This window comes from Nuphar pumila, chromosome 9, assembly GCF_984573655.1.
Source record: "Nuphar pumila chromosome 9, dmNupPumi1.hap1.1, whole genome shotgun sequence".
NCBI classification, from domain to species: Eukaryota; Viridiplantae; Streptophyta; class Magnoliopsida; order Nymphaeales; family Nymphaeaceae; genus Nuphar; species Nuphar pumila.
In genome coordinates this window covers 3,995,391-4,007,013 of record NC_143257.1, presented here as the reverse complement: position 1 = coordinate 4,007,013, position 11,623 = coordinate 3,995,391, and positions in this window count along the sequence as shown.

Genomic DNA, 11,623 nt, shown 5'->3' with positions numbered 1-11,623 from the left:
CTATGAAACTTTGGGAGAGGGTGATTGAGTCTAGGTTGAGGAAGGTTGTCATGGTATTGGAGAATCAATTTGGTTTTATGCCTAGAAGATCAACTATGAAAGCTATACATCTTCTTAGACAACTTATTGAAAGATATAGAGAGAGGAACAAAGATTTGCATATGGTTTTTATTGATTTAGAGAAGGCATACGATAGAGTACCTAGGGACGTTCTCTGGTGGACAATGATGAAGAAAGGTGTTTCTCTCAAGTACATTAGTATAATTAAAGATATGTATGAAGGAGTAGTAACCAATGTCCGCACTTGTGGAGGGGTGACAACCAATTTTCCGATAACGGTTGGGTTACATCAAGGATCTGCTTTAAGCCCTTTCCTATTTGCGATAGTGATGGATGAGCTTACGAGATCAATTCAAGAAAATGTACCGTGGTGTATGTTGTTTGCTGATGATATTGTTTTGATTGATGAGTCTAGAGCTGGGGTTAATGCTAAGTTAGAATTATGGAGACAGACATTGGAAGCTAGAGGTTTTAAGTTGAGTAAGAGTAAGACTGAATATATGGAATGTCGGTTTAGTAAGCAACGAAGTAGTGATGGGAGTGTAGTGAAGCTTGGTGAGCAAGATATACCGGTGAATGATTATTTCAAATATTTGGGATCCATCATTCAAAAGTATGGAGAAATTGATGGAGATGTAAATCATAGGATAAAGGTTGGGTAGATGAAATGGAAAAGTGCTACTGGAGTGTTGTGCGATCGTAGAATGCCATTGCGGTTGAAGGGAAAGTTTTATAGGACGACTATTAGACCCGCTTTACTATATGGTACGGAATGTTGGGCTGCCAAGAGACATCATATTCAAAAAATGAGTGTAGCTGAGATGCGGATGCTTAGATGGATGTGTGGAAATACAATAAAAGATAAGATTCGAAATGAAGAGATACGTAAGAAGGTAGGTGTTGCACCCATTGAAAATAAGATGCGAGAGAATCGTTTACGGTGGTTTGGACATATTCGGCGAAGGCCTAATGATGCTCCAGTTAGAAGGTTGGAGAAATGGGAAAATATATTTGTTAAAAGAGGTCGGGGTAGGCCTAGGAAGACTTGGATGGAGATGATAGGAAAGGATATGAATGCTTTGAACCTCACCGAGGACATGGCGTTGGATAGAAATGATTGGAGGAAAAGGATTCATGTGGAAGACCCAAAATGAATTTCTTTTTTGGTTCATATCGCTGACCCCAATTGTTTTGGGATGAAGGCGTAGTTGTTGTTGTTGTTGTTGTATCAGCCTTCAAATATCAGTAAACAAAAACAGTGATTTTCTCCATAAAATCACTAAACTGGACAGCCTTGGAACAATCCAACGCATGGCCTCAAGATCCTTGAGTTGAAATGTGACCTCCAAAACATCAAGATGAAAGATAAGAGCATGATAGATTATTTGAATCATGTCAAGTTTTTCACATACTCCTTGTATGCAGTGGATAAACTAGTATCTGATAGAGACTTGGTAGATAACTTGTTAATGGTGCTTTCTCTGAATTTTTAAATAAAATTGAAAAAAATAAAGCTATATATTTTGATATATGTAGATAATATACTTATGACAGAGAACTTTCATTATGAGATCAAAAATATCATCAAAGCCCTTGGTCAAGAATCTTTTATCAAAGACTTGGTCGCCCTTCACTAATTCTTGGGTATAGAAGTACTCCAAGACTGTATTGACTAAGAGAAAATACATCCCAGATCTCTTATTCAATTCAAGCATGATATATTATAAAAGCTAGTCAACCTTCCAGCTCCTAATGTTTCTCTCTCAAGGTATTTTGGAGAGTTATTGAAAAATCCTACCTACTACATAAGTATTATTGGAGCTTTGTAGGATGCTATATTCACGTGCCCATATGTTGCCTTTGCCGTAAATAATGTATGTCAGTTCATGCATAAGCCCTCACATGAACACTGAACTCATGTCAAATGTATCATAAGACATTTAAAAGCGACTATCAATTATGGTTTACACATTTAAAGGTCAAGAAACCTCGAATTGACAACATTTTCATATATAGATTGGGGAGCTTTTCCAAACAACATATTGTTGCCCGATCAAGTACAAAAGCAGAATATTAAGGCTATTACTAGAGCATCTATTAGTATTCCAGTTTTGTGGTATGATAACATAGGTGCTATATATATCATAAAATTCTCTATTTTTATGCTAAGACAAAACATATCAAAATTGTCTATCATTTTATCAAAGAGAAAACTACACAAGAAGATATTGAAGTGTGTTTTATTCCATTTGAATAATAGATAACTAACGTCATCACTAAAGCCTTACCGAGACCAAAATTTTATTATTTCAATGACAAGTTCAATCTTCCGAGAGAAAAGCTTAAGGGGGCAATGTGAAGACTTATCTAGATTTCGGGCAATGTGAAGACTTATCTAGTATTTCAGTTTTGTGGTATGATAACATAGGTGCTATATATATATATATCATAAAATTCTCTATTTTTATGCTAAAACAAAACATATCAAAATTGACTATCATTTTGTCAAAGAGAAAACTGCACAAGAAGATATTGAAGTGTGTTTTATTCCATTTGAATAATAGATAACTAACGTCATCACTAAAGCCTTACCAAGACCATAAGATCGTGCATTCTTTTTTAAAGTATGGCATTGAGAGCGATTTAGATCTTATAAATAGATCAACTGATTTGCCAAAAACATCCCTCCTCCATCTTTTGGTACAATCATTGTCCATCCTAGTAGGGGGTGTCAACAGGTCGGGTTTACTTGGACTCGACCCATGCCAAACCTTATAGGGTCCAAATATGGTGATAAATAAGAAGACCCGATTAAAACTCGGGTTCGGACCCAAATGTCCGATTAATACATGGACCTGGGTATAGTTTGTGAAATTTTATACCAGACCCGGCCAGGCCCGACTTCTAATTAAGACCTGCAAATTTTCAATTTTAAAATGATAAAAATAATTGTTTTACAGGGTATGGCCGGGTTCTGGTTCATGTAGTTCTTATCGGGTCCGAGTATGGTTTCTCTCAAGTTGGGTCCGATTAGACCCTTGCCCGAAGCCGATACCATACTTGAAAATCAAGACCAAGGTCTGGTTCCACCTGGGTCCTAACCAAACCCAACTAGTTGATACCCCTTACATCCTAGCAATCAAGAGCCACTGCGGTTGATCATATCATGGAGACATTATGATGGACCCCACAATTTCTGCAACATGAATAACGAAGATGGATGAGATGAACGATGGAGATGCCAAAACACAAAAACACATTTTTTGTGATTTAAAATCACCACCCTCCCCTTCATTCACCACGAAAGAACACTTTTGGTGGACCCCACTGCTTGCACAATGAATGAAATTGAGATCAGGTGCAATTTAGTTGCACACTTATCAACGAGTTGGGTTTACCTTGACCCGGCCCAAACCAACCCCTATGAAGACTCGATTAAGGCCTAGGTCTGACCCCGAAGGTTCGATTAATACATGGACCTGGGTATAGTTTGTAAAATTTTAAACAAGACCGGACTAGACCAGAGTTTTATTTAAGATCCACAAATTTTCAATGTAAAAAATGATAAAAAAAAATATGGGTTTACCGAGTTTGGTCATGTAGTTCTTATCAGATATAGGTATGATTTTTCTTATATTGAACCCGAGTCTGAACCCGATACCATACCCAAAAACGGAATTCATGTATGGTTCCACCTGAGTATGAACCAAACTGGACTGGTTGACACCCTTAAGGTACAACATATCAGCTGTGGAGCCCAACTTGCAGGCCGTGGGTGATCAGGTGCAGCAACACAGTAAAAAAAGTGTCCAATCACATTGCACTTTGATCATCTGTGGGTGATGGAAGTCATAAGCAGTAGTGATTTCAAAATACAAAAACTTTATGTTTGGTCAAATCACCATCATGTTTACAGTGATTTGATGAATGGTAGTGATTTCAAAACAAAAAAAATTGTGTTTCATCAAATCACTTTAAATTTTGTATAACTTAAACCTATCAGCTGCGGGTCCAAAATGAAGTGACAGGCACTGGTGATTTCAAAACAGAAAAAATCTGCGTTTCAAATCACTTGATATGTCTTCATGGATTCTCCATTAAAACAGAAAAGGTCTAAGATAAATTACTACAATAACATGTGAAAAGCATTAGAATTAGGTTACAGCTGATCATGCAACTCAGCCTGTGTTTTCACTTAAAGAAAACAATGCTAAGAAATTTTTTGAAAGTTTGTGGTGATTGCTGAGGAGGGATCGGGCCGTTAGACCCGGCTTTAGGGTGAGGGGTGCTGCGGTATGGACCCGATCCATTTGTAATAAGGCCCTATAAATACTCTTTTAGGGTTTTATTGCATAGATACTTTTGTGAGTTTGGGCTTTTTGTGAGGCTTTAGGTTTTCTGTGACACAGAGCTGTCATCTAATTTTGTAATTCTTTTTCTTGACAGTAAAAATCTTTACTCCTCCATCAACCCAAACCATTGGCCCTACCTGAGTTCCAATTAAGACCTATAATTTTTCAATGTAAAAATAATAAAAAATATTGTTTTATCGGGTATAGCCCAGGTATGGTTCATGTAGTGATCTTATCGGGTTCGGGTATGATTTCTCCTATACTGGATTCGATTAAACATGAACCCGATACCATATCCAAAATTTGGTGCCAGGTCTAGTTTCACCTGGGTCCGAACTAAACCCGATGGGTCCATGGTCATCCCATGTTAAGTGACAAACAATAGTAGTCCCTAGGGAGACATTGTTAGGTGTAAGAAGGGAGGGGAGAGAGAATTCAAAAGAAGAAACGTGGGCTGTTTTAGAAAAAGTTTGGTTTTGATGACGTGGAATAGTTTCATATTGATGGTGTTTGAGTTTGTTGTGAGATTTATAACCCACATGTAAACTCTTACGCTTGTTCCTAAGAACAAGGGGTTGGGATGACTACCACACACACGTGCGCGCGCTCGCCTGCCATGCTGAGCCGAGCTGAGCCGGACTCGGGTTTGGGTTCGGGTAATTGGCCCTTTAGGGCCATATCCAATTAAGACCAAAGTATCTTTTTGCTCAAAGTTTTTGTGGATATTTGGATTCTTTAACGGGTTATGAGAAATGATAACGGGTCACAACTCCTCGTAGTCCGTTGTCTCTTCAGATTCCATTAACGGATCTTGACTCTTCGATTTCCATTAACAGGTCACGTCTCCTCGGATTCCGTAACGGGTTTTTACCACGCTTTGTAACCATTCGTAGGTTATAAAAGCGTCGTTAGGGCTGGGGTTACTCAGATCTTAGACACACTGATTTCTGAAGAGAGGCTCTGCGGTTTTCTCTTTTGCTCTCTCTCTCTCTCTCTCCTGAGTTATCCCGAAAGGGGTTTTTCTACAACATCGGTTTATAGAAGTTGTTTTCGAAAGACGATCCATCGGAGTGCACCGTTCTGATCATCGAGACTATTATATCTTGGGGGAAGGATGCCAGACCCTGTTTGCACTGTATGTGGGGACAAATCTTCTCTAAGGGGAGTACTTTCGTATGCCTTAGCCTTTTATACAGTATTAACATGATTTTCTTGTTTTTATTGTGTTCTGTGCATCTGTTTGTGTATATGTTGTTGTCTGAATTTTGGTTTTATGCGAAAATTGTCATGCTTCCTTCTTATTCTTGTTTCGATCGACTGTCAATCATGATTTCAATACTGTTATATTTCCTGCTTTATGTTATGATGTTGATTGTAAAACTGCGTGATCCGAAAATCGATCCAACAGACATAACCCTTGTGGATGCTATAATTGACAAAGGAAAAGTTTGATTTTGAGATTTTCTTTTTTTAACAGTCCTGGTTAGGTAAAAAATGATGAAAATATCAAGCAATTTACAACATTATGCCTAACTTATCATCTATTTACAAAAGGCCGCTTGATTTCCAGGCTATTACATTAAACAACCTGTTTATTTATTTTTGTTAAGGTACTTTAATCTGAATGCATTTTAATGGTAGACTGGGGTATAAAAATGGTGTTTTTTTTTTCCAATTTTTGTAGAACTTACATTATTTCATCTTACAGCCATTTGTTAAACAAATAAATAGTTGAGAGTATTTTAGACACTTTGTTTAACAAAGGTCAATTGTAGGGATGGCAGTGGACCGGGGCGGGGGACAAGATCTCCATCCTTACGTACCCTATTTCAAAATCCTGCCTTCCATCCCTGCATGGATTTTGATTTTAACCTTCATCTTCATTTTATGTCCTCTATCTTCGGTCCAGACAGGGCGAGGCGGGGCAGAGGAAAGCATAAGTCCATCCCCGCCTCCATCCTCGCACAGGGTGAGGCGGGACACATAAAAAATAATTTTAAGCTAATTTTTATATTTATTAAAAAATAGCAAATTCAGATTAGAATCATATCGATTTTTTTGGCGATACAATAAGTATCGGCCGATAAGCACCCATACTGACAACTAGGGGTGGCAATCGGGTCGGGTTGGCGGGTCAGCATACCTCAACATGAACCCGACCCGTTTATTAAACGGGTCGGCTGTGGGAAACACGAACCCGACCCATTTATTAAACGGGTAACTTGACACGACACAGTTAACCCGTTTAATAAACGAGTTGGCAGGTTAGCGGGTCGGGTTCAGGGTTTTACATTGAAAAGTTTACGAGTTGGCGGGCGGGTTGGCGGGTCAGGTTCGGGTAAACGGGTTGGCGGGTTGGCATACCCCTAACACGAACCCGACCCGTTTAATAAACAGGTTAGGCGGGTCAACTCATTTACGACACGAACCCATTTAAGCCAAACCCGAATCCAGCTAAGAAGCGGGTTGGTAGGTCGGGTTGTCTGGTCTTGTCAGAAATTGCTACCCCTACTGACAACACTGGGCAAAACTATCAAGAAAAAAATTAAATTGGCTAGACGTATCATATTTTCTAGTTCTCAATCAATTATGGTATCATGCCAAAAGTTAGTGCCATCTAAGTCATTATTCATAAATTATAAAAAAAAGGCAACTAAAATGTACCAATCAAGATTATATATATATATATATATATATATCAGTTTTTTACAAATTAGTCAATGGTATTACTATTACACTTTCTCACGCTGAAAAGTTTGCACCAGAGTTCTCTCAAAGAGATGTTGATCAGTAGTGATGGCAGTGGAGCGGGAAAATAGGGCCTCGCCCTGTTTGGACCAGGAATGAAGGTTAAAATCAAAACCCGTGCAGAGATGGAGGGCATGATTTTCAGACGGGGCTAGGGTGGAGACCTTGTCCCTAGCTCCAGTCCACTGCCATCCCTACAGATCAGTTGAGATTTTCTGCAGTTTTCGTTTGACTTTTTTTTTTCTTAATTGCTGCACTCTCTTCCGTGAAAGGCTAACATTTGATGTCTCATTGTTTATCTACCCAAACGAGTTTGAGCCGAGCCGGAGCTAGCTTAGATCATTGTGCCCACTTGACCAGATCCAAACCTAGTTATCTGGGCATTGGCATAAAAAATGCAAGTCCAGCTCCATCGAGTAACTTGTGGGTCAGGGTTGGGTTATGGGAGTTGGTTTTAGGATTTCATTTTTTTGACCTGTCATTATTGTGTGTGGGCTAGGCCAGGAGAAAACCTTTTCAATCACTGACTGCACATTGACAAGCCTTGGATTCGTAAAACCCTTGACATCTTAGGGTAAGAGATGCACCCCGCGGGTTCTGAACTGTGGTCTTACCATATTAGGTGACTAAACACGGTCACCCCTAACCAGAAAGGCAGAGCACTCATGGGCCGATTTTGTTCGTTGTAAATATAACAAATTTTTTTTAACCCAAAAGCTTCACAAAAAATAACGTCGATATATGCCACATTTTAATACCAAATTTAAGCAAAAATATGACATTTTAAGATGAAACATTTAATCTAAACAGGGATGGCAGTAGACTTTGGAAAACAGAGCCCCACCTCGCCTCGTCCCGTTTGGACCAGGAATAGATGGCATGAATGAGGGATGGAGGTTAAAATCAAAACTTGAGCAGGGAAGGAGGCAGAGATGGACTTACGCTTTCCCTCACCTTGCTCCATCCATGTCCATAATCCTCGCCTCATCCTGCCCCATCCCGTCCTGGCCTGATCCTTCTTTAGAGATGGTAGTGGACTGATGGAAAACGGCCCCCACCTCGTCTAGCCCCGTTTGGACCAAGGATGAAGGTAGGGTGGCAGTGGACCGGGGGAAAGTGGGGCCCCGCCCCGCCTTGCCCCGTTTGGACTGGGGATGAAGAGTATGAAATGGGGATGGAGGCGGGCACGGAGGTTAAAATCCATCCCCGTCCGGGGGTGGAGGCGGGGATGGACGTGCACTTTTCCCTGCCCCGCCACGATCCCTGCCCCGACCACTTTTCCCCGCAATATCCCCGCCCCGCCTCATCCCCGTTTGAACCGGAGATGGAGGACATGAAACGGGGATGGAGGATAAAATCCATTCCCCGCCGGGGATGGAGGATAAAATCTTGAGGCGGGGCAGGGGTGGAGACCTTGTTCCCCGCCCCGCCCTGCCTCGCCCCACTGCCATCCCTAGATGAAGGACATGAAATGAGGATGAAGACTGGGATGGAGGTTAAAATAAAAACCCGTAGGGCGTTGCTGGAGAAGATGGAGGGTAGGATTTTGAGACGGGGCGGGAATAGAGACCTTGTCCTCTGCCCCGATCCACTGCCATTCCTAAATTTAAATGGTATGACAGTTTTAAAAAAATTATCAGAATAGTAAGAGAGAAGATCAGGTGCAATGTGATTGCACACTTTTGACGTGCTGCTGTACTCATCACCCTCCATCTGCTATTGGCCCTCACAGCTGACAGGCTGTCACAAAAAATGAAGGGTGATCAGGTGCAGCAGCACACTAAAAGAGTGCAATCACATTGCACCCTCAGATTCTAAATATGGAGGGATAAAAAAATTGTTAAAATGAAAGTAGCCTCCAGTATTAGGGTTGGACATCGGGTCAAGTACCAGATGGATAGCCAGGACCAAAATGTGCCCGTTTAAGGCTGCCCTATGCATCTTGATGGCTAATAGGTCACAAGTATAACCCGACCCAATTACTAAACAGGTTTTTGGTTAGAGATAAAATAACATCTTAATGGAGGCTGGCCGGTCCCGACTTGATATATAACAATGGTATCTCAGAAGGCTTGACCTGAACAAAACCTGTCTCATAAGTCGTTGGGCTGAGCCTGGACCCAACAAGGGCCAGGTCAGACTTTCAGCATTCTAGGGCCTGTCAGCCCCTCACAGGCCATGGGTTTGTCCAGAATGGATCGACTCAATGCCCCTCACGGGCTGAATTACGAAATCATCCATAGCCACTAATGACTTATTGTATATAGGGGTATCAACGGGTCAGGTTTACTCAAACTCGACCTGGACCAAACACTATAGGGTCTGGGAATGGTGACAAATAAGAAGACCCGATTAAGAGAGGGGTTCAGACTCGAAGGTCCAATTAATTCATAGATCCGAGTATAGTTTAAATTTTTTTATACTGGACCAGGGCCCGACCCTAGTTTTGATTAAAATCATCAATTTTTCAAAGTAAAAATGATAAAAAATATTATTTTGCCAGGTATGATCTGGGTCTGGTTCATGTAGTTCTTATCAGGTCTAGGTATATTTTTTCCTATAGTAGAACTGTTTAAAATTGGATCCAGACCCATACCATACTTGAAAATCTAGTCCAAGTATGGTTCCACCTAGGTCCAAACCAAACCTAACCCGTTGACACTCCTAATTGAGAGAGAAAGTGTAACACCCCAACAATTTGACTCAAAAAATTTTGGAATAATTTTTTTTTCGCAGAGGAAAATTAGTTAGCTTATCTGATTAAATAGTTAAGTGAGTTAGAGGGTATAACAGATCATGATACTCTTGCAATAATTAATACCATTAATACATGATATGTCCAAAAATTATTATAAGCTCGTAAATAAATATAAAAAGGTCTATCAGAGTTTATGCATGATCACAATTCTGAATCTCATGGCTCTGCTCGCTGTGACATCCACAATTTGCCCCAATAATTTTACTCACTACCTTAAAAATAAGGATTCAGATGTGGTCAGATTACTCCCTGCCTGAGTAAGAAACATTATATACATATGAATGTGCTCAATGTCTTGTGTACATGTATATATGCACACATTCAAATAATAATATTGAAATGATAAAATTCACATAAGTTTTATGAGAAACATCCAATCCAAGCAATTCATAGTTTGGTACATATAGGAAAACATTAGTAGAGCTACACATCCTATAAACGAATCATAACTACGTTATGACAAATGAAATACAAAAAAAGACATTAATAAAGTTACACACCACCTGAATGAAAGCATTGAATGTACTTAAAGAAATTTACAAGTGAACTGACTTTATGGTTTCTCTTGTAAATTATCCTGTGGGTACACACAGACATTCGACAACGTAGCGGATCAAGACCACACAGGGGTATGTTATGCTTGTCCAATTAATACCCCGTATGACTAGCCATACGGATACCTAAAGGGGATAATTCATGATCGAGAGAGTACTCCCTAATAACAACTAGAAATATGATACACCCTGATAACTTCTGCAAAAGACTTGGATCTATCACTTACAACGTAATGATAGTCCTGACCTCCTAACTATGAGGACTGGGGACTAAGTGAGATACCTCACTCTCACAAAAACATAATTTTCTCAAAGAGATTTTATCACATATCCTCTCTAAGGTAGAACATGGGTCTGATAACATACATCATCTTTCAAGTGTACCCAGAACCCTAGAAAACCAGTAACATATACCATCTTCAAGGTATACCCAGAATATCACAGTTAGGTTATATGTGCATATATTAAATTTTATTTATTTTTTTGTATACGTCACTGCACCACATAAGATTTCCAAAATCCTAAACCCACCCTCGAAGTGATCTCAGTGTATGTACATTACCAACCTAGTACATAATATGTACTAACTATATTTCTCAGAGTTATGGCTCAAATCTGAGCCAAGTACTTGTACTTACAATATTTTAAATTTTAATTCTGAGCAAGGGTGTATGTATCGTACCCCACTGATGATGCATTCATGTGGTATGTCTTAATTACAATATTTCATAAGTGCTCCTATAATACTATCAAGATCCTGCGAAACTACAAGCTCAATTTTGAAGTTTTTGCATAATTCATGACCCTGCAATATTCATAAATGTGCAATTATCAAGATAATACATTTAACAATAAGTAGTCTATACATTGGACATGATCATAACATTCATATGCGAATCGCGTATTTCATTTACATGCAAACCAATAAGCATCATAAATATCTTATTCTTTGTCAAGGCTTATTAATAGCATAAAATTATTTTCATGTACATGTAATAAAAATTATATTTTTGCAAAAATATATACACACATACTTATTTCAATAACACAATGATCAGAATAATAAAATATGCATTCTCTAACATTTTAGAGGGTTTTCAAATATAACAACCACTCGGTTGACTACATAATCACCCTTTTTTAAGGATCCA